Source organism: Parasteatoda tepidariorum, chromosome 8 (genome assembly GCF_043381705.1).
Source record: "Parasteatoda tepidariorum isolate YZ-2023 chromosome 8, CAS_Ptep_4.0, whole genome shotgun sequence".
NCBI lineage: Eukaryota > Metazoa > Arthropoda > Arachnida > Araneae > Theridiidae > Parasteatoda > Parasteatoda tepidariorum.
The window spans coordinates 3063267-3086138 of record NC_092211.1 but is presented as its reverse complement, the minus strand read 5'-3'; the positions used below and the strand labels follow the sequence as shown (position 1 = coordinate 3086138).

At 29.8% G+C, this 22872-nt stretch overlaps 1 long non-coding RNA gene across 1 annotated transcript in view; it reads left to right on the top strand.

Annotated features, from left to right (window-relative positions):
* The first annotated feature begins 20011 nt into the window (after positions 1–20011).
* LOC122270282 (uncharacterized) overlaps positions 20012–22872 on the top strand; it is a 180218-nt gene continuing 177357 nt past the window's right edge. Inside the window, exon 1 of the long non-coding RNA XR_011637503.1 lies at positions 20012–20688. This is a non-coding gene — a long non-coding RNA (uncharacterized lncRNA). The remainder of the gene's footprint in view (positions 20689–22872) is intronic.

Sequence of the window (22872 nt, the reverse complement as noted above, 5' to 3'; positions counted from 1 at the left end):
TAGATTACGTACGAAATGTGACAAATGAGATTCTGGATACGAAAATTTATATTGATCACATGAGGAAGATTATGGAGCTAAATTCTGAGGAAACAATGCGCAAATACTGAGAGTATTCCTAATTATGTTTGAATTTTTTATTCGGCACGTATGATTAAAATATGCTTAGATTGATTTTTGAATCTTTATATAACTAATTAAAGTACCAGTTTTTCAATGCATCAGGTAAAAAATCATATATCATACAAGTTTCACACATTTTCACTATCCTTTGAATTGACCACCTAATTCAAACTTCCGCTGATCTTCCTCAAATGTATCTTCAGTAAAAATTTAGATCAATTATCTCAATTTTTTTGTAAAAAACGTGTGAAACCAAATTCCTCGCAATTCGATTATACATATCGTGAACCATGTAAATAAAATTTATATACTACATGACGTAAACTCTCAGAAAGTATTTTAAATGAAAACTTTGATCAATATTCCTTATTGTCTATAAGAAAGATAGATCATCAAATTCAGAACAATTTGACTTATTCTTTACTCGAGTCTACAAGTAACTTTTTCAATAAATGCATGGTTTTTAAATTGTATTAATTAAGTCATGAAAAAATAATGCTTTTAAAAAACTATTAAAAAATACGGTAAATATTTTTAAACTTAGGAGAAAATTTTTTTTTCGAAAACTTAAAAATATGAAGAATTTTTAAGTAGAATGATAAATTAAATTTTTGGTATCTGTTTCAGAAGGTTTAGTATAAAAATATCGTATAACAATATTCAATTTTCTATTGGAATGATAAATTTTACTTTTGTATCGGTTTTGAAAGATTTAGTGTAATCATAAAAAAATTAATGAAAAGAATTGGAGATCAAAGATAAATCGGAAGTCGTCATGGAGAAATCTTCAGGCATTGGCTCACATTGGGCTGTCTGGCCATCTATGAAGATGATGATATCATGTAAAGGCTTTCCATTTTATAGTAGAATGAGGAATTTAATTTTTCGTGTCTTTTTTGAAGGATTTAGAATAACAATATCTCCAAATGTGTTAAAAACGTAAAATGAATCAAAATTTTCTCCTATAAAATTGTAATTGAAACTACGTAAATATTTATTGAAGCTTGTGCTACATTAGGTTGCTACACTGAAACTTGTTCTACAGAAGGTTGTGCTACATTGAAACTTGTGCTACAGAAGGTTGCTACATTAAAATTTGACTAAAACCTTTTTTTTTTTTTTTTTTTTTTTTTTTTTTTGTACGTGGGAATTTGTGAGATTCTCACAAATAATTATTTTTTTTATTATAATCTGAGTCATTTTAATGACATATTAATATCTATAGAACTTAAAATATCATATTTTGAAAACAGTTTATTCAAACATTTCAGTGACGGTTACAAGTACAATTTATTAATTGGGAAATTATACTCTCCTGACAAGTGAGAATCAAGTAAGGATAACAAAAGAGACCAGGTAATCTGGGAGATTATTTGGCGTCTTGGCAACCCTATAGGTCGAAGTAGAAGAGCATCAATTTTCTCCACTCTTTTCCCAACGAGTGTCAGAGGTGATGATTGCTCACCATTTGTCTCCAACCATCCCCTGTGAGGCCAAAAAAAGAAATCTTAAATGGTGACACAACAACTGCAGCCAATCTATTCTCATTTCGTTATACAAGAGCCATACTGACGAAAAGGAGATCACCACTGAATTTTTCTTCGCCAAGAAAAGGAGAGAAAAAAAAGATTTTTGGCTTCATGCTGTCTACAAATGTTTGCCAAAAGGTGCTTGAATTTTTATGTAATGGAGAAAAAAAAATTGTGTTAACAATTTTGGAAATAATGTTTAATTTTGTTCGTAATTATTTATATCAATGCAAATAATTTCCAAATTTTCTATATTAAAACACTGCGCGCACATTCGCGCTTGCAAAAAGTCACTCTAATTTAATTCATGAAATTCAAAGATAAACAATTCTCGGTTTTTGTTTTTAGATTAAACCAGAATTTGTTGAGTCTAATGATTCAGGAAATTACTTAGATTTCATACAAGAAAAATATTCCATTACCTTCAATAAAAAGTAATAGAAAGGGTTTGTAGAGCTGAGCTGAACCACTCGCTAACAGACTTAGTTTTTGGATTTATTTTTGCTTCATTATGTATGTAATAGGTATAGATTTTTTTCCCTTTTAATCTTTAAATATTGCATTTCAGTAATTTTAATTACATTTAAAAGGACTAGGAAGGAATTTTCACTAGGAAGGTACTTGGCAATTTTCGAAAATCTTCGCCAAATGCAAATCTCTTGCAATTTCTCATGATTAGGTTTCAAAAATGCTCATTTTTCTCAACTTGAAATTTAATTTTATAACTTGAAAATTAACAAAAATTAACTCCGCTACAACAAGACATCTTCTTTCGAACAATCTAAAACATTCTGTCTAAAACAGTTAATGACGTGTACAATGTGTAAAAATTGGAAGAAAAAAAAACTAATGAAATTAGTTGCCAAACCATTAGCTAGTATTTTTACATAAATGAGACGTAATATTATGATTAGCTCTTTGACTACAAATATTGCATTTCGATGATTTTTACTCTATTTATAAAGTTAGATAGCATTTAAGCTTCAAACTGGGCTGTTGATTTATTTATTACTTCAATGACTGCAATAAAAACATTAAGATGTGCTGATCATTTAAATTATACAAAACAAAGAGGAACTTTATTGCCCTGTTTCTGGGTTAAAACATTAATAAAATGCTTTTAACAAAAACCTTATAGCATTAATAAAATGGATATGATTGTTATAAAAACCTTACACAACATCTTTATCATGCAAAATACCATTTATTATTTAAATAAGTGTTTGTTAATTTTTATTTCTTCATTGTATTACATATCTTGTCGGTAGCCATTAAAATCAGACAATCATTTAGATGCTATTAATTATTTTAAACACAGAACCTTATATCAGAAAATCAGCTGATGCTTATGAATAAGTGTTAATAACCTCGAAGCCAGGTATGTAGCAAAAATGATGATTCGAATTAAATAAAATAAAAAATAATTGCACCCGTTTTTATTGTTTGGTGAAAACATAATGATCGTTCTACATTCTTTTTCCTTCAGTATTTAGTTTATGAGCTTTTGTTCCATTATAACAACACGGTTGGGTGGCTGCATAATTCATTGAGCGTTTTATTGCAGGTTATTATTTACACACTCGTTTTAGAATATTATATTGTGTAATGATAAGCAAGCTTATTTAATAAGAAAATAAATTATGAATGGTTTTATTTAGATAACTGTGATTTCTATAAGGTTTATTTTTATGCATTGCACTAATTATAAGGTAATTTCAGTATTTTTGGATGAATTAAATAAAAATAGAAAAAAGTACAAAAGTTTTAAAGTAAAAACTAAGGTATTGAAGTTCCTATTAAGAAAAACATCATTTTTAATAATACTAAATGAAAACCTGTTCTTCATACAAAATATAAAAAGTGATATATAATCAATAAATCGGCAATAATCAACACTACACAATAATGTACAAAACTGAAAACCGTATATCAAAATATTTACAAAAGCTAATGTGCATCCAAATTCATTTTTGGGATGTAAATTAAATAAAAATAGAAAAAAGTACAATAATTCTTAGTAACTGTTTTAAAGTGAAAATTAAGGTATTAAAGTTCCTGTTATAAAAACCCCATTTTTAGTAACACTAGATGAAAACCCGGTCTTTATACAAAATATAAAAAGTAATAAATTATCAATAAATCGGCAATAATCAACACTACACAATAATGTACAAAACTGAAAGCCTTATATCAAAACATTTACAAAAGCGAATATACATCCAAATTTGTTTTTATTTATTATTATTTGTTGCCCTTCCCCTGGACTTTCCGTTATTATATTAATAAAACACGTTTTCAGAAATTCAACTCATCATAATAAAGATAACTTCATTCAGTATCATATTTGACATGATGCTAACTGCTCGTGGCTAGTTCATGATAGTAAGTCGAAATTGACCGAAATAAGACTTTTTTTTTTTCATTAAAATTGCATTTTAATTCAGAATTTAATTTTTATTGCTTCTGTTAACGTTGATCTCGCATTATTTATTTTCTTTGAAACATGTTTCAAAATTGTAACTGTAAGGAAAATAAATATGTAGATTCAGATTGTTTTCGAAGTCTAATTCGGTGATGCTCCCCCCCCCCAAACCCCGTTGTTTTTGCCTATCCTTTCCTGATAGAATCGCATAAAGATTAGTAATTATTAAAGAACGTGCTATAAAATTCGGTCTTGATCATACAGAGTTCTGAGCTAGCAAACATCACTGATATTATCTTATGAATATTAAAAAGAGAGAGAAAAGAAAAGAGTTGTCTACAGTTCAATTTGTAACATTATCTTTGTATGTTAAATTCGTATGAGAAAATTCGTTTTTCGTACGTCCCTCTCACACATATGACGTTAAACTTTTAATATTTTTTAAAGTCAGGGTAAAAAATTTTATGTTTTTGGGCTCACACCCATTATCCGAATTTAAGACCCTAAACACAGACAGTTTTAGAGATAGAAGAAAGAGCCAGCATGAAGAGGCATACAAAAGAGTTAAAATTACGTACTAATCTTATAATTTATAATTTTGACAACAATTAAAATTACTAATAGTTTTTAATATTCAAAGCTTTATAATGCATACTTCTAATTTAGAATATCAACTTTTAATATTTAATTTTCTTTTTTTTTTTTAAATTCTAATATTTTATTTTTCCTTCGTAAAGTAATTTTTTCCCTTAGAATGGATGGAAGGGAAAAAATAAGAAAAAATAAAAGCAAGAAATAAACTAATATAAGATACTATAGTGTGTAGCTTTTTCTCTTCTCTTTTGTAATTTATGGCTAATTTAAAAACTATGTTCAGAGCCTTTGTTAATTTTTTTTTTACTTTATTTTAAATTATAATTGTTCTGTGTTAGTTATTTGTTAACTTTTCTTTCATGTTTTTAGTATACTTGAAATTTGATAATATTTCTGGTGATAATTTTTTTAAATACCTAACTATATAAAGGAAATGAGAAGAAAAGTGTGTAAATACGAAACGAATTCGAAATTTTCTTCTTGCCACTGATTTTCTTCATCCATATTTTACCTTTTCAATAAAAAAAAAACAAGTTGGAAAACATGTAAATTTATATTTCAGTGCGATAAGGAAAATTATCATTAGCAGCCTACAAACTTCGGGTAAATGTTTGAAAACTATTTATTTTAAAACCCCTTTTATTTATAGACTTTTTGCTTTATTCGAAAATTTTAAAAACAAGATGGCCTACGTTTTCTTATTAAATATTCGGTGATCAAAAAAATTTTGGGAAACTTTTTAACACACATTTTTGTTCTATTTTTAATATTTTGTTTTTGTGTAGGGGCAAAGGAAAAAAAAAACAGAAAAGAAAAAGAATGGAAGAAAGAAAAAAAGAAAAACCCTTTCGAGGAGGGATGTTTTTTAGTCATAATTTTGTGTCATTTCTAGGCCCCTTTAATTAAATGTAATACAGAAATCTTCTATCTCACTACATGCGATAACACCTCAATTTTTTTCCACTTTTTGTTTACGTTTACTTATAAAAATAAATAAATAAAAGAAATAAAGAAAAAGAAAAAAAGAATGAAAGGAAACCTGAAACGAGAAATTTATTTGAAAACTGAAAAAGGTATCGTTGAATTTTCCATAAATTCCTTGTTGAGGAAGGAATAATCTAGAAGATTCTTTGTTTTTCGAACATTTTTAGCTTTGAATAGACTTCTTGTACCACCTGAGTTCAATTCAAAAGAATTTCCGGTGTTTGTTGCGTGGGTGTTCTTCTCTTTTCCGCAAGTGACAACCACAGACAACACAAGAATCTTATGTTTTTACACAACATTTACGAACTGCGAGACCATCATTTGGGTTCATTTTGGATTCTTTGTTTCGCGTTCGCTTTTTTCACTTTTGGTGTTACAACATTCATTTCCTGCGTCACTAACTTTTGTTGGAGCGTCAAATTTTGTACTTTAAATGCAATTCCTTGTGAGCATGTATTTTCAGATAAAAGTAAGCGTTTGTATTATCCGAAAAGTATCTTCGAAATGCTTCAAATTTGTTTTCTATATCCAAACAAAGGGAAAGTTTCTGTACCCGTTTGTTATCAGAAATGTGGACAAAGGGCAAAGTTTTCTAAAAATTATACAAAATTTTTAATTGAACTGTCTGAGAGGGTTGAAAGAAAAAAGAAATTTTTTTGTTATAATTAGCATTTTATTTTATTTTTTCTCCATTTTTCAATTATTTAAAAGATGTCATCAGTGATTATAACTAACTTTCGGCTCTATTTAATTAAAAACCAACCACTTTCTCTTAATAATTACACTAGGGAACACGTTTTTTGTTTCATTTATATGAATGCTATGATACTGTATGATCTTGTCTATTTCGGGTGTAAGAATTTCATATCTAAAATAAGTTTTGCTCCTAAGGTTACAGGATTAGGAATTTTTTAACTGGAATTTTTGGGATCGACAAACTTCTAGAGAACTAAGGACACATCTTTAGGATTAAAATTGCTTAAATACCTATGCACGGAAATATCTTCATATGCTGCTAGGGACACTTCCCTGTTATGACGTGTTCAGAACCACACGAAGAAGCAGCTCATAATATGGTAGCACCCCTATTGGCATGTGACCACATTTCTGGGCAAGGGTTTTCGTGAAGTTTTAATCATAAAGATGTATAGTAACTCTTTTAGAAGTTCATCGCAACATTTATGCACCCCCTCATGTTATATAGATAATGTTTTGAAGCTTGTAAATTTCGACAAAAAAAAAATAGACTGAAAATGTCACTTTCAAAAGAAATGTAACTTGGAGTGAGAGACCGATTGGTCATACTAAAGTATCGAAGTTCTGTTAACACATTGGATGCCACGCTAATTTTACATGGTTTGCCCGTCTGACCACGGTAAATAACTACAAACTAAATTTGCAAATATTAGACAGATTTTGCTAGTTTTTTAAAAGGTTCAGCATGACATATCTGAAAAAAGGGGTGAATTACATAAGCCTACGAATTGGTTGGAAATAGTGGTGGATATAAATCTATTAAATAATCTTGGTTTCGCAGGTCACCGGTGAACCTCGTGGAGCTACGAACAAACTCAGTGCCGGTCACCGGTGACCCCTATGGCATTCAACGTGTTATAAAATTTCATTCAAATGGGAAAAAAAGAACTGTTTCACAGTTTTATTTATTTTGATTCATTGTGTTAAGTAAACAAGACTAAAATAAATGTGACTTGTGGAACTGATATCACATAACTAGAATTTCAAAAGTTTTCTGATGCCTTGTCTTTATTCTTGTTTACAGATGAACTTTTAAAATTTTCAGTAATTTAGATAAATTAGTGAATTAACAGGTACCATTTCTGAGAGTTGTTTATTCACTATCTTTTAAGCAAGTCCAATGAGGTGGGCATCAAATAGCCTACATAAAAAGCATTATTTATATCTATTAAATGCTTTCTTTTTTTTTCATCTAAGACCACAAAGTCTTAAAGCAAGGCTCTCAAGTACGGCTATCTAATGAAAAAAGAATATCAATGCGATAAAAAGCAGAAATAATGTTCTCTGTGCACGTTCTCTATTTAAAAATCCTATTAATTCATTTTAAAAAAATAGAAAATTAATTTGGTGTTTTAAACATTTTTCACACAGTAGAAATAAAATAAATGCCTCTTGGATCATCTAAGAAATAAACTTTATTTTAAGCATAGAAGTTGCCATACTGGCACAATGTAAGCAAACTTATTTCAAAATTTTTATTCCAAGAACAATTAAGCAAATAGCGAAAACAGCTCCTGGTTTTTGTTGGTGCAATCGTTGTCTGCATCACAATCCATAAAAAAAAAACTGTGTAACATTTATTTTTAAGACTTATCTAGCTCTCATTTTAAAGCAAGTCCAACGTTATGGGCAGCAGAGATAGCCCCACTCGAAAAAGTAGTAATTGTATCTGTTAAATGCTTATTTTCAACAAAGGCCACAAGTCTCAAAACAAGGCACGCAAATACACTATTACTCCTGACAAGGAATATTAATGCGATAAAAAGCAGTTATTAATGTACTCCGTGTGCGGCCTTCCATACAAAACTTCTGGCCATAAGATTTACGACCACTGAAATATACGTTGGGAGGACGGGAAAAAAATGAAACGATAAGAGTAGTAAAACGGGATAGGGAAAAAAAGGGAAAAATATAAAAGGGGGAAAAAAACCACAGCGGCATGATTATAACCTTATTCTGTTAGAAAATAAATGCCGAGCAGTTTAATCTTGTGGTAATAAAGCACTTTTGACAGGATTCCTATAAAATAGGATCGAAATAGAAGTACCGTAAAAGGGAAGGATGAGAAAAAAGAAAAGAAATAAAGGTGTAAAATAAATGGTAAAGGCCTGAAAAAGTATCTGCTTCACGCTTTTGCGAGCCGACGTAGCGAGCGAATTGTAGACAATAAAATGTTGGCCAATATATCAAGCTTCTTCCAAGCTGGCGATCATATTTGGCGTTTGGAATATGTCGTTATTGGCGAGTTTATCGCAGGTACCTGTTCTTTCTTTTACAGCTCTTTTTTAAGACCTTTTCTCATCATTATAAAAGCCGGATGTGCCCGCAAATTCTCACACTTTTCTCATGGGAGTAATTTGTAATCCAACCATGGTAATCTGGTATAAATCGGAAGCTTACGACCACAGAGAGTAATAGACACTCGTAAATAAAATTTAGAACAATGTTTTATACTTTCAGTAAGTATAAATATTTCATAATCATTAAGTATTGATAGAATTAATACATCATAATTACTACCTATTGAAATTTAACTATACAATTTAACCACTTCGGAAGCAGGCCGAATATAATACAATATATAAGGTGTTCTATTAAGACCGCTCTTATTAGATATTCTTAAAATCCTTATCAAAAATTGAAACAAAAAGTCATGGAGGTCACATATTAATTTTAAGCAAGTAAAAAAAAAAAAAAATGCCTTCGAAATTTTACCAATTACGGTTGAGAAAATGAGATGTACTAAACATCAAAACAGGTTTAATTAGATGTTGAATATTAAGGTGTTTCTAGTAATCGTGTTTCAACTTCTCTCTGTTTCCTCTGTATAAATCTGTACTGTATTGTTGTGTGTTATATGCTCCTTCCTGTACTGTGATTTCGACAGTGTTCTTTCTTTTTTCGGTTAAATATTAATTTTCAACCCTCATGTGTTTATTTATGTTCTTATTTTTGATATGGATTCTAATGCATATTAAGGGAAATCTATACGGAACACCCAGTGTAGAGGATATTCCCTAATAATCCTCAATACGTATAATTAGAGTTGTGAAAAAAAAGGTATACCAATTGATCTCACAAATTAATATTTTGGAGAGAAATAAATTAAACCACTATCGATACTTTAAAAACCCTAACTGAGAAAGGCGTATGCGCCAAAATATAAAAACCTGTTTGATTGCCGGTTGAAACTTAAACATGTTTCTATTAATAATCGTCATGGAGCTCTTCTCTGTTTCCTCCGGTAACTAGTTAGGTCCGGTGGACCAGTTTTAGTGTTTTTGACACCTTTTGTCCTCAACCTTTTGTCATTTTGACATCTTTTGTCCTCAACCTTTTGTCCTTTTGACACCAGATTTCGGATTGACACCAGATTGACACGAGATTTTGTCTGTCAGATTTCGATGGCGTTTTTTTCCCTCGAATTTTAATTTGCGACTCTTGCTATCAATACGTTTCTGCTTCACTTTGTCATGAATTTTAAGGAAAATGCATTAAGGGCAGTTATTACGAAACACCCTATATGTATAACTAGAGCCATGATGGCTCAGGGTATAGAGCGTTCGCCTTCCATTGAGGTGAACCGGGGTTCGATCCCGGCGATGGCTGGTTGATACGAATTCCGCATCCGGCTTGCACCGACCACAGTCCTGACGTGAAATATTTCTCAGAGGTAGACGAAGCTTGGGTTAGAGTGCTCTTGCCATCAGGCTAACCGTGGAAGTATCTCGTGGTCTTCCTCTGCATGTAACGCAAGTGCGGGTTAGTTCCATCAAAATGTCCTCCACGAAGGCAAAATTTCTCCCAATACTTGATCCAAGAACTTCCTTGTCTTCTGGATTGAGTTCAAAATTACAAGGCTACGGAGTTGAACATTAGAAGTTGTAAACCCAAAAATTGTGTCTGCTGTTCAACGACGGTTATAGAAAATATGTATAACTAGAAAAGTGTAAAATTTATAAAGAATTTCATTTGAACATTTATTTTATTTCTTTATTACTATTATTATTATTCACTTTGCATAAAACTAAAATAAATATCTCTAGACACCTGAGCGATTGAGTTTGAGCTATAACATTCACTTATGAGGCGTTTTATTCTAACAATTATTTTATTTTGTAACTTTAGAAACTGAATGCTAAAGAAATATTTATTCGTTATCATTATTATTATCTTTATTACTTAGTATTACTTTTCTAACAGCTGGAATAACTGTTTCCAACTATGTACCAGATTACAGGTATACAATTGATGATATACCCAATTGCAAATATACAGTTGAGGACAAGCCAAATTAAGGATACAATTAAGGATGAGTCATAACACTCATCCCTAACTGTATCCTTAATTGTATCCTTAACCCATGTAACAGAAGAAACAACAGTTCCAAGTAATTATTTCATGTAGGCAATGTTGCTCGCCTCCGTGACTTTGGTTCACAGGTGCCCACTGGGTAACGCGAAATGAGCAACAATTCTGGCATAGTATAGGCAAAGATTCAAATTCAGTGCCTGGCATTGGAAAAAAAAAGGAATTATTTCAACACAGATTATAGCATTTTGTAAGCAAAAGAATATTCTTTATCTCCTGTTCATGAGAAAATTAAGACTCAGAACTGTTTCTAATCGACGACTATAATAATATGTTTCTTATTAGCTCTTTTCATTACTGAGATATTAACACTCAGAACAGTTTCTAATTTAAGTCTTTATCAATCAGTTTCTAATCAACTCTTTTTAGTAAAATATTAATCCTTAGAACAGTATCTGACCATAGACCGGGATAGCCTGGTCGGTAGGGCGCTGGGCCCATGTCCGAGAGTTTGTGGGTTCGAACCCCGCCGGTTGGTGTAGTTGGTGTCTGATGCACGTTAAAATTCTGTCGAGTCGCAAAGTCCTCCATGTTCCCATAACAAATCAAACCCTCTGGGGGTACTGGATTGGAGATCGATTGTTCTCTGAATCAGGTCAAAATTACGATCTGTGGATGAATGAATGGATGTATGAATGGATCCGCCTTATAAAAAGGTGTGACGTATGATGTGACAGAAGTCGAATTCTTGGCCATAGATGGCGCCACTGAAAAACAAGAATCGCAGACTCTGCCTTAAATTTGTTCGGTTTCACCAAGCAGGCTTGCCCGTGTGGCAAGTGGCGTTAGAACCAACCAACCACAATATCTGACCAACACTCTAAAGGTCAGATATTAACGCTTAGAACAATTTCTAATCAACGTCTTTATTCATCAGTTTTAAATAAATTCTCTTTACTGGTCAAATATTAACCCTTAGAACAGTTTCTGACCGATGCTTACGATTTGATTCGTCACAAAATAACACTTAGTAACAGTTTTTGGCCTGACACCGTCTGCATTAATTATTTATTACTCTTAGAGTAATTTTCGATCACAGCGCGATTTAGCATTTTTGATCGACGCTTGATATTATTTCATTCAGTTTTTTAATTAGTAATCTTTTTTTATTTTTTGAAGAAAAATTACGTAAATGCTCTTAAAAAAAATCCAACCGCAAATTTTACTTATGTAATGAATTGCATCCTTTACTTTCAGTTAAATATATTTCTTTTTTTTTAAAAAAATATATATATATATATATTGTATTGGTAAATGATGCTCTCTAATCAAAATTTTGCAAATACAGAATGAAAGAAAAATTGAGAAAACGATTATTAAAAATTTTACCAAAAATTCGAGACATCTATGAAAGAAAGAAAGGATCTTAATAGTGAATATTAAACTGTAAACTTCTCATTTTTCCCACTTTGAAGTTCCGAAATATATTCCAAGAACTATTTATTCGATGAAAAGTTAACAATAAAAGTTTACAAGTCATTTGCTTCACAATCAAAAATCATTTATTCAAGTTGGAATACAATAGCAGCCAAATCACTCAATGCCAAATATTATAGACTTCCTCGTACAAAAATCATCATCAAATCATTTAAGGAAGCCTACAGAATAAAAGCAATCATCGAATGAAACAATTGATATAGATTTGACAAGTCAATTTCTGAAGGATTAATGGCTTTTCCGGGAAATTTTCGAAGCTAATTAAAAAATAAGAAATCAATTACTTTTATTATAATTTCAATACGAATGTTTTTCTTTTTTGCTTTAAATTTAAATTAATTTTTATAACTCAATTGACAGTTCGTGAATAGATTCAACGATTTTTTCCCCCTCTATGAGCAAGAGTAGAGACTAGAATTTTCTTCTTTTTAAAATGTTGCTACGACACTAATGGAGTGTTTTTCAAGAATCACGTATAAAAAGCACCATAAAAAAAGAAGCACTGAAAAAAAGCACTGGAAATAAAAGCCCCGGCATAAAAAAGCGCATTATTAACTAGTACGATTCCATTCAGACCTTTGAAAATTGAATTTAATTAAATAATTATTCGAAAATAATTATATATTTTTTAAATAATTACTATTTGCGTTTTAATTTGAAGTTGATTAAAAGGAATTGTTAATGTTTTATATATTTTTAATGCAATTATCACATAATATATTATATAGGAACTTTTATATAGGAAGCTATAAGAACCCAATGATCGCTCAGCTTACCAACCTCCATACTTCAATTTTCATAATTTTTTTCATTAAAAATCGATTAAAAAAAAGATAATTTTGTTTATAAACTATATCATAGTTATAATTTTATGTAAGCACATTTTATTTATATGTAAAACGCAATGAAGTAAAAAGGTACTTAAATTTGAAAAATAACAAACTGTGTTTGAAAAAAATGTGTAGAAAACATAGAATGCGTGACACAGTATGAAGTAATAAATGAGAAATAATTTTAACCGTTAGCAATATTTAACAATAGAGCAGTGGTGGCTCAGGGGATAGAGCACAAGCTTCCCAATGAGGTGATCTCGATACAGTTTTCACCGACCACAGTGTTCATGTAAAATATCCTCAGTGGTAGACGGATCATGGGTTAGAGTCCCTTCGTCGCCGGGCTAATCATGAGTGGATTCGTGGTTTTCCTCACCGTGCAACGCAAATGCGAGTTAGTTCCATCAAAAAATCCTCCACGAAGGTAAAATCCTTTCAATGCTTGATCCAGGAATTCCATAGTCTTCTGGATTGGGTTCAAAATTACAATAAGCTACGGAGTTTCAACATTGATAGACTTAAACTCACAATAAGATCGGATGTTCAACGTCGGTTATAAAATAAAATGTAAAGTATTTAACGATAACATTATAGCCTGAAATTATAACCTCTTTTCTTTTGACATCAAGTCAAGCGCGAGTTTATAATATCAAAATGGCGAGAGTGATACATTTTTCCTCAACAATCGGTAAAAAATTATTAGTATTTAAAGAAAAAACTTAAAAACACTTAAAAACTGCAATAACGTTCGAACAAAATAGAATTTCGGTAGAAAAAAAAACCTGTGAAAATATCATAAACGAATATGGTCCTTTCAGCGCGTCATATTTCAACTCTGTAGCTGCATTCCTGTGGCCTGTAGAGCAACCCGAATGTACTTTTTTTCTATAAGTTTAACAATTAATGATTCTAGAACTAACTATCGAAAGATAATTTTTTTTTATTTCATTGTAATTCCTGTATATCTTTCTATACACCTTCGTACTTTCAAGTTTCTAATTCTTATAGTTTTCTGGCCAGAATCGCATGTGCTGCTGCCGATATCCAACAAGCTCCAAGTATATTTGACTAAGTGGACGTTGTAATCAATGGTAGAATATCTTTTGTGCCATCAAACCACAGCCCATGGAACATCATTAACTAATAAATATTTCAGATCATCTCAGTCTTGTTACTCTTTGTTTCGTGTACATACAAAAAAAAAGAAAAAAAACAACTACTTTTTCTAGACTGACCACGGGTCGCTTTGCAATTCTGAATCCTTTTGATGTTTCTTACCTTCCCTTACTCAATACCAATAATCAAGAGACACAATGAATGAATAAATAAACAAGTTTTTTAAATAAGTAAGTACGTAAATAAAGTAATAAAATAAATAAGTACGTAAAAACGAAGGGGTGTTCAACCCTAAGTTCATCAGCCCTCCTTAATTCCTCATCTCATCCATCAAAGATGCAGCTTCTTGAGTGGGGACCCAAGACACGTGGGGACCCAATACCCCAAGACACGGAGTAGTGTTGACCCTAAATCACAAAACGTGTTTCAAAAGTAAAAAAATTCTAACTAATTGATCTTTGAGAAATGAGTAATTCGATAATTATTATCTATGTTTATCTATTTTCATTACCACTGATTAAAAAATACGCATAATTAACAAGCGACTCATTACGTCGGACATAAATACAACGAAAATATATTGCAAATCCATAGAGAGAAGGAAAAAAATTATGACGTTTTTCAAGACTGCCCTAATTTATCTTTTTTCCTTATCCCAAATATTCACACTTCATCGAGTGCGGAGAGAAATGGAAAATCGAAACAAACTCTGGAAAGAGAAAAAAAAAGTATTAAAAACAAACCGCTTTTAAAATATTCTATTAGGAAGCATAGGGAGGGGGTGTGCTTGAAAGCGGAAAGATAGATCTGTAACTAATAAGCAGTAAGACTTTGTGAAGATCATCCCTCAAAGATTGATGAGACTTGGCTCCAGAGCAATCATTTCCAGATGGAAAACCCTTTTTTTTCCTCACTTTCTTTTGGCCATTTTTTTTATTTTTTTATTATTATCTTGTTTAATTTTCTTTTCTTTCTTTTTATTAAATTTTCTTTGTTAGTACGTCAAAATCTGAAATTTTAGATTCTTCAAAAAATGTTTTTGAAAAAATGTGTATCTGTCATTTGATGGATGGTTTAACTCCATTTAAAAAATACATTATACAGTTCAAATGAAGGTAGGGTTTAGTTTGTGGTGCGTATAATTAAAGCAACGTGAATAAAACACAAATAATGGCACAAAAATTAACATTTATTAGTTTCGGTTTTACAAAGTATCTTCTTCAGTTTTATTTCTTCTTTGCTACCTTTTATTAAATTTTCTTTGTTAATACGTCAAAATATGTAATCCGTGCTGATATCTTCAATCTTCTATTAGGTATTGAATCAACTCACACATACTAAAATAAGAATACCAGGCACTCGAAGAAAAAGCAGAGTGAATTTGAGAGCTTACAGAAAAAATCGACTGATAGTGTAGGGAAGAAACTTTAGAACACTAGCATGAAGACTAGCCTAGAAAAAAAGTTATAGATAATGCTAAGGCCTTCAATGGACTGACGAGCTAATGAAGAAGAAGAAGAAGTAAATATACAGATACATAATGTCATACGTCTTTAACGTGTAACTAGTACACAAGGTACACCAAAGTATATATTTGGTTTCATAAATACACATACACGTAATTCAATGTTTATGTAACACATAAGATATACTTTTGTGTATCTGATACCTAGTCAGCTATCAATGTATCAAACACATAAGATATAAACGCATAAGAAACATTAAATTTGATCACTCAGATTAATCGAAAATTGGTTGAAATTTGTGATAAATTCTATTTTATGATAAAATGGCAATAAATCATATTTTAGCTCTCAGGAAGCGATTAAAACTTGTGGTTTCATTCATTGTTTTATTTAAATTAATAATTACAAATAAAAATATAAAAGGTTCAAGATTGTGGTTATGTGAATAAAGAAATTGGTAAGTCTTAATTTTTAGTTACTAAATTAATTAAGGAACTAAATATTGCTTTATTACGAAAATTATTTCTTCATAATCTTCATAATCTTCTTCATATTCAATGCCAATTCACAACAGCAAATACATTTTATTGTAGCATTGGTAATATCTAAATTGTGATTGATAATGTCTAAATATTGGTAAACGAAATGTATTGTAGAATAACTTTATAATAATTTAATTTTTTCATGATGCATAAATATATGAAACTAATTTATATATTTTATCTTATTTTATTCGTTTATTTAATTAATTATTCATTTATTTTTATTTAATAATTTATTTATCTATTTAATTTTTTATTTAATTAATTATTTATTTATTTAATCATTTAAAAAAATGAAATTTAAGTGTCTTATAAAAGTAATACATAAAAATTTAATTTTTCATTGTCATTTTGCTTAGTTTACTTTACTGTATTTTATTACATTAATTTATTTTACTATTTATCTTATTCCAGCTAATGATTTTCATGATATTTTATTAATTTATTTGTATACTTCTTTGAAAAGTATGAATAAACCACGTGATGAAAAATGTAATTTATAATTTATTTTACTTGTTGTTTCTATTCTGCATGATTTATGCGACTAATCTTAAACTAATATGTCGAATACTATTTCGTTTATTTATTTATTTCAAACTAAAAATAAAACTCCTGATAAAAATTGATTGATGAATGTTGTTTCATTTATTATTTTTATTTTGCTTAATTTATATTGTTTGTCGTAAGTTAATTGATGGTTAATCTTTTGCTATTCCATTTATTCATTTATTTATTTATTTAAAAATAAAATGCTTAATACACATTCAAATTTCAACTATACTATTTTTGACATTTTAACGATTAACTTTATTTTGATTGCTTTAAAAAAAATTAAGAAGTTATAATTCCCCATATACATTTCATTAAAAATAAAGAAAACAATTATTACCCAACAAATTCAATTTTCTCAAAACCTTCGTTATAATTTATTTGAACACTTGCAACAGAAACAAACATTGCAAAAGAAATTGCAACAGCAATCTCTCCAAGTCCCTCGTAACCCATCTGGGGAAAATAAAAGTCATCAGGAAGTCTTGACACGCAACATTACTTATCAGTTAGATCAGATCAGATCTCTTCGCCAAAGCGGCGTTAATTGGCTACATTAGCCACCCTCTTAAAACTCATAATTGAATAATGAGGAGCCATAACAGCTTTCTATGAGGTACAAACCGCAAAGAAAAGTAGTTTTCTTATTTTTGGCTCCTTTTTGGCGGCGCTTTCTCCAGTGCATCATAGATTATAATTAAGAATCTAAGAGCCAAAACGAGATTGTTGTTTCTAAAGAACTAATAGAGAAACCTTTAGCAATAAGTACGAGCAAGTTGTTTTCGTTTTGCAAAAATTAAGTTTTTGACGTTGAACATTTCACTGTTGGGGGTTTGTAGGGGTAAATGAAAAGTAAAAGACTATTTGGGGTGCGAGAATAAAAGGGGTAGTGGGTGCACTTAAATGTTATCAAGATCTTTTGCTCTGAAATTAGAACAAAGCGAGCTTTTATTTTTGAAGCAAGCCTAAAAGCAAATTAAGCAGAATGTGCATTAGAGAAAATCCTGAGATAAGAACTGTGGAATCACGTAGTTTGGGTATTAAGGCACTCTTTAAGAATTTAAGTACTTCACTTATGTGTATGAATTATTTACTAAGTTAAAAACGGGGAATTTAGATCTGAAACTGAAAAGGAGTTCTGTAGCAATCAAATTTTATTCATTATTTTTTTTAAAAATCGTTATGAAGAGTTTACATACTTTGATTTCAAAGAAATTAAAAATAAATATAGTTTGGCATGTACAAAAGTTGTTAAATAACAAGTAACAGAATCTATTCACTCTTTTGTTCAAACTTTTGAATCTTTATCTATTAAAATTACGTAGATTGAAGTCAATTTAGATACAATTTAGGCTCAGCGGAACTACTAACAGCAATTATTTAGATTTTTTTTGTTTCTAAATAACCTTGTCACACTTTAATAAAACATGTTTTGTATATGAAGTAAGTGAAATAATTCAAATGCATTTCGGAAATCAGATATATAAAAATATGAATTCAAATATGTTTTTAAAATTAAAGCACGTATTTATCGATGAATATACAACAATAATAAAATCTACAGCTCATCTGCGAATGATCACGAATTGCACGAATTTAACAGCAAGTAAAATAGCAATTATGAAATCTATTATAACTACGGCATAAATAAATGCTGTTTAATTTATTTTGAAGCTATTTCGTTAAACATTTTACTAGCACTAATATAAATTATTTTTTGTATTGAAATTATATAGATTTATTTTCTTAACTTCTTTTAAAATTTCCATTTAAAAGATACAAATGCTATTGTACAGATACTATGTTAATTTCAGCAAATATTGTTATGAAAAGTTAATAATCACAAAAGCTAGGCTTAATTTTTTGCAAAACATTTCCATTAAAGCATTCCTAACTTTTCTTGTAATTTTATTAAATTGGCCTCTTTTTTAAAGGCAAGGAATCTATATATATGCTTAAAATTATTTGAATGATGTCTTTTTGCTTTTATGAAATCATTATAATAAAAATGATAAAATGATTTCTTTGCTTTTGCAAATTAGCAGCACATTTTTGAAAAAGGAAATGCAAAAAAATATAAATTAATGATCAATGAAACTTTCCAAGTTGACCATCTTTGAATATTGATCACCAGTCTAAGTTTATCTTTATGATCAAGTTCCAAACTGACAAAAATTTAAGTCCCCCCTTTTTAAGCTGACTAACTGTCTAAGTGGTTAATCAAATTTTAACTAACAAGAAGACAACTTATACAAGTTTCTCTGCTTATGTGTTTAATTATTACTTACTCATACAGTAAAATATATTTTTTTTATTTATATAAAATAATTTCTACGAAATTATTTTAAAGATTATTTTAATAGCTTACAAAAGCTGAACTTTTCTTCTGTAATATCATTCTTTACTGTATTCAAATAAGTAATAGGTAATTAAAAAAGTATCTTACAATATCAGCTCTTTAATTACACCTTAGGAATGCTTTAAATATCTTCTGTAATATTATTATGAACTGTGCTTAAATAATTTATTATAAGATTATTATTCAATTTTTGGGCAAGTAAAATATTACATAAGCGCTAAACTTGGGGGAAAATTTATGATTTGCTTATTTTTGTTGAAAAGAAGAGATGAGAAGCATAAGCAATGCATACGTAATACATTGAAATCCGCCTATTTTCATAATTTTCCTGAAAAGCAAAATTAAAAAGTTATACGTAACAGAATTTCAAATTTGGAATAAAAGCTGAATTTGGGGGGAGGGGGATTAAAAAAAATTCTTCGAGAGCTTTAAGAGATCGAAAGTTTTAAACGCATAGAAAAAACACAAAAATAAAAAAAAAATAAAAAATATTCTGCTGACAATTTTATGAAATGAATTAATCGTAAACTTTGTTTTATGTGAACTGATATCGTTTTTATTTTTTTTTCCTCAAATCCTTAATCCTGAAATTAGATTCCTACAGTAAAAATCAAATTTAAAGCAAAAACCAGGGTCGAGAGTGCTGTAGTAGCGTTTGTGATTTGGAAAGGTGTATATGATACTTTCGCAACACATATCTAATTAATTTACAAATGGTTCATTTTTTCTAGAATATTTATTATCAATTGCTTCTCAGTAACTACCAATTCTTGAAATGTCTTCTATAACATACAATATATGATGTAATGTACTATCTAATATAATATCTAGTACAATATATATATTATATACTTATAACATCTTTAATAATAATATCTTTCATTCACGAGCTTTCGGCAAAGTTTTATTTTATTCTCTTAATTTAGACTCTAAGCATTCCTGGCAAAATCATTAAGAACAACTCAACTCAACAGAACACAGAAGTTGAAAATTCCAGAAACACTGAATGACAGATGAAAAGCAAGAAAACATTCTCGCTACCTCAACAATACTTTCTTTCCCTTTTTAACAAATGCATATATTACATTTAATATCTCTGCACCATATCTGCGAAGATAATATAAAATGTAAATGAAAATTGAATGAGCCTTGGCTTCTTTTGGCGGAAGTTTACAGATTCAAATAATCCCTGCTGTCGCTGGGTTTTCCGTACATTTCTCAACAACAAAGTTAGATATCCTAAAATGCTATTTCGTTTCAGATTATCTGCGTTCTTCTTTGTTTGTTGCATCAAGTGTAGTGCCACGAATTACTTTTTACTGTGTTGTTCCCTTTACGAACTAACGTTGTGGTGTATATTAAAATATATTACAACCTGGAAAAGAGATCTAGTGTAATTTGTAGGCCTGCCAGCAAATGTTGTCTTATCCATTTGTACTGAGCTGTGATGTTTTGTTATCAACAAGAAATCCAAACAAAGTATATTTTTAAAGAAAAAAGTTGTTAACTATATTTTCAACTCTAACTAGAAGTGCAATCATGAACTGTTAAGTTGTACTTAAAGCATAACTGTGGCTAGTATTGAAATTTTTAAAGTAAAATTGCCGGTAAGTGTAACTTCATTTCAAATTATTTATCTGAATTCTTCTTTGATAATGAATAAGGTATAATGCCCATGATTGCGCTTTAGTGTATATTTTCTACCTTGTATAAATCTGAAGTTAATATTGAAATGTATTGAAATTCACGAAAGAGATTTTGATATAATTTGTTGGCCTACCAGTAAATGCTGTTTAATCTGTTACCAGTAATGCCTATCAGTTATGCTGTTAACCGGTCTACCAATAATGCTGTTAATACTGAACAGTGAGGTCTTAATACCAACAGCGAATCTGCACAACGAATATCTTAACATTGGTGTAGTTTAGAAGCTTTCTAGAAAATGTTATTTTATTAATTTGTACTGAGAAGTGAAGTGTCGTTATCAACATGGAATCTACACAAAGAAAATTTTAACAATAGCGCAATTTGGGGCCGGGATAGCCTTGTTGGTAGGGCACTGAGCCCATATCCAAGAGGTCGTGGGTTCAATCCCCACCGACCGAAGAATCCCAGTGTAGAAAGTGGTGAATGATGCACGTTAAATCTGTCTAGTCACGAAGTCCTCCATGCTACCATAACAAATCATACCTCTGCGGGTACTGATCTAGGAGTTTCCTTGTCTACTGGATTGGTTTAAAATTACAAAGCTTCGGAGTTAAACATTAATAGTCGTAAACCCAAAAACTGGTTCAACGATAGATAAAAAAAATTTTAAAAAATAGTGCAATATGAATCGCGGAGGCTCAGGATAGAGAGTTCATCTCCTAATAGGCCCAGGTTCGAATCCCAGCGATGGCTTGTTGATACAAATTCTAGTTCCAACTCAAACGACCCCGGTGCTGATGTAAAATATCCTCAATGGTAGACAGATCAAGGGTTTTAATCTCTTTCCGTCGGGCTAATCATGGGAGTTTTTCTAATTTTCCTCTCCATGTAACGCCAACCCTAGTTAGTATTACATTTTTATAATATAAGATATAATTTAGTTTGTATGAGCATAAAATGTGCCTTAAATAAATGTTTAGCATAAAATAGTCTGATTAGGTTTTTTAACCATATTAAACAGTAATTCAAAATGTTTTTTAAAAGTGTGTTGAATACTTAAAGGATTAAAAAAAGAAGTAGAAAGCTTTATTGTAAATAACTTCAAGTAAAGGTGAGATAATAAAATGTGACATTCATATACCGAAAAAAAGAATGGTCAAAACTAGCAAAATTAATAGAGTAATATTTATCATGTTTCTGGGTGTATGGGTAAGTTAAAAGCACTTCGGTTATTTTTACTGAAGTTCTTTGATAATGATTCTGGAAAAATTAATTACAGAGTACGGTTTACAATATGTGATAAAATTTGGTAAATGCAGAAAAAAAAAATTGGTAATTTTAACTTGATACTTTTGAGAATGGTATAAAAATCATTCGTTCGGTTAAATTTACTTTTAAGTTTTTCTATTTTTTATTAAAAGCTCGGTAATAAGAACTATAATTTTGAAAATCAGAATTTTCGGTAAACCGTAACCATAGGAACGGAAAATTACGAAATGAATGATTTAAATACCGTATATTTTGATTTTATTAACTAAATTCATGTTTGTTTGTTTTTAAAACCAAATAGTCATTATTCTACGGTACGATAATTTTACAAAAAAAATTTACCTCAATGAAATATTAGTAGAATATACGTTAATGGCTGCAATGGGAAAATAACTGTTATTGAATATTGTAACATTTTGAATATTTTAACATAATAACATGTTCTTGAATATTTTAACATAAATTTAGGAAATGCAGAAAAAATTGGTAATTTTAACACGATACCTTTGAGCATGGTATAAAAATCATTCATTCGGTTAAATTTACTTTTAAGGTTTTCTATTTTTTATTAAAAGCTCGGTAATAAGAACTATAATTTCAAAAATCGGAATTTTCGGTAAACCGTAACCATAGGAACGGAAAATTACGAAACGAATGATTTAAATACTGTATATTTTAGTCATATTAACTAAGTTCATGTTTGTTTTTTTAAACCAAAAATTCATTATACAGTACGGTAATTTTACGAAAAAATTTTTCCTTTATTAAATATTAATAGAATATACGTTAATGGCTTTCAATAGGGAAAAAAACTGTTATTGAATATTTTAGCATCGTACCGACGTATTATCTTCATGTTTCTTTCTTAGCGTAAG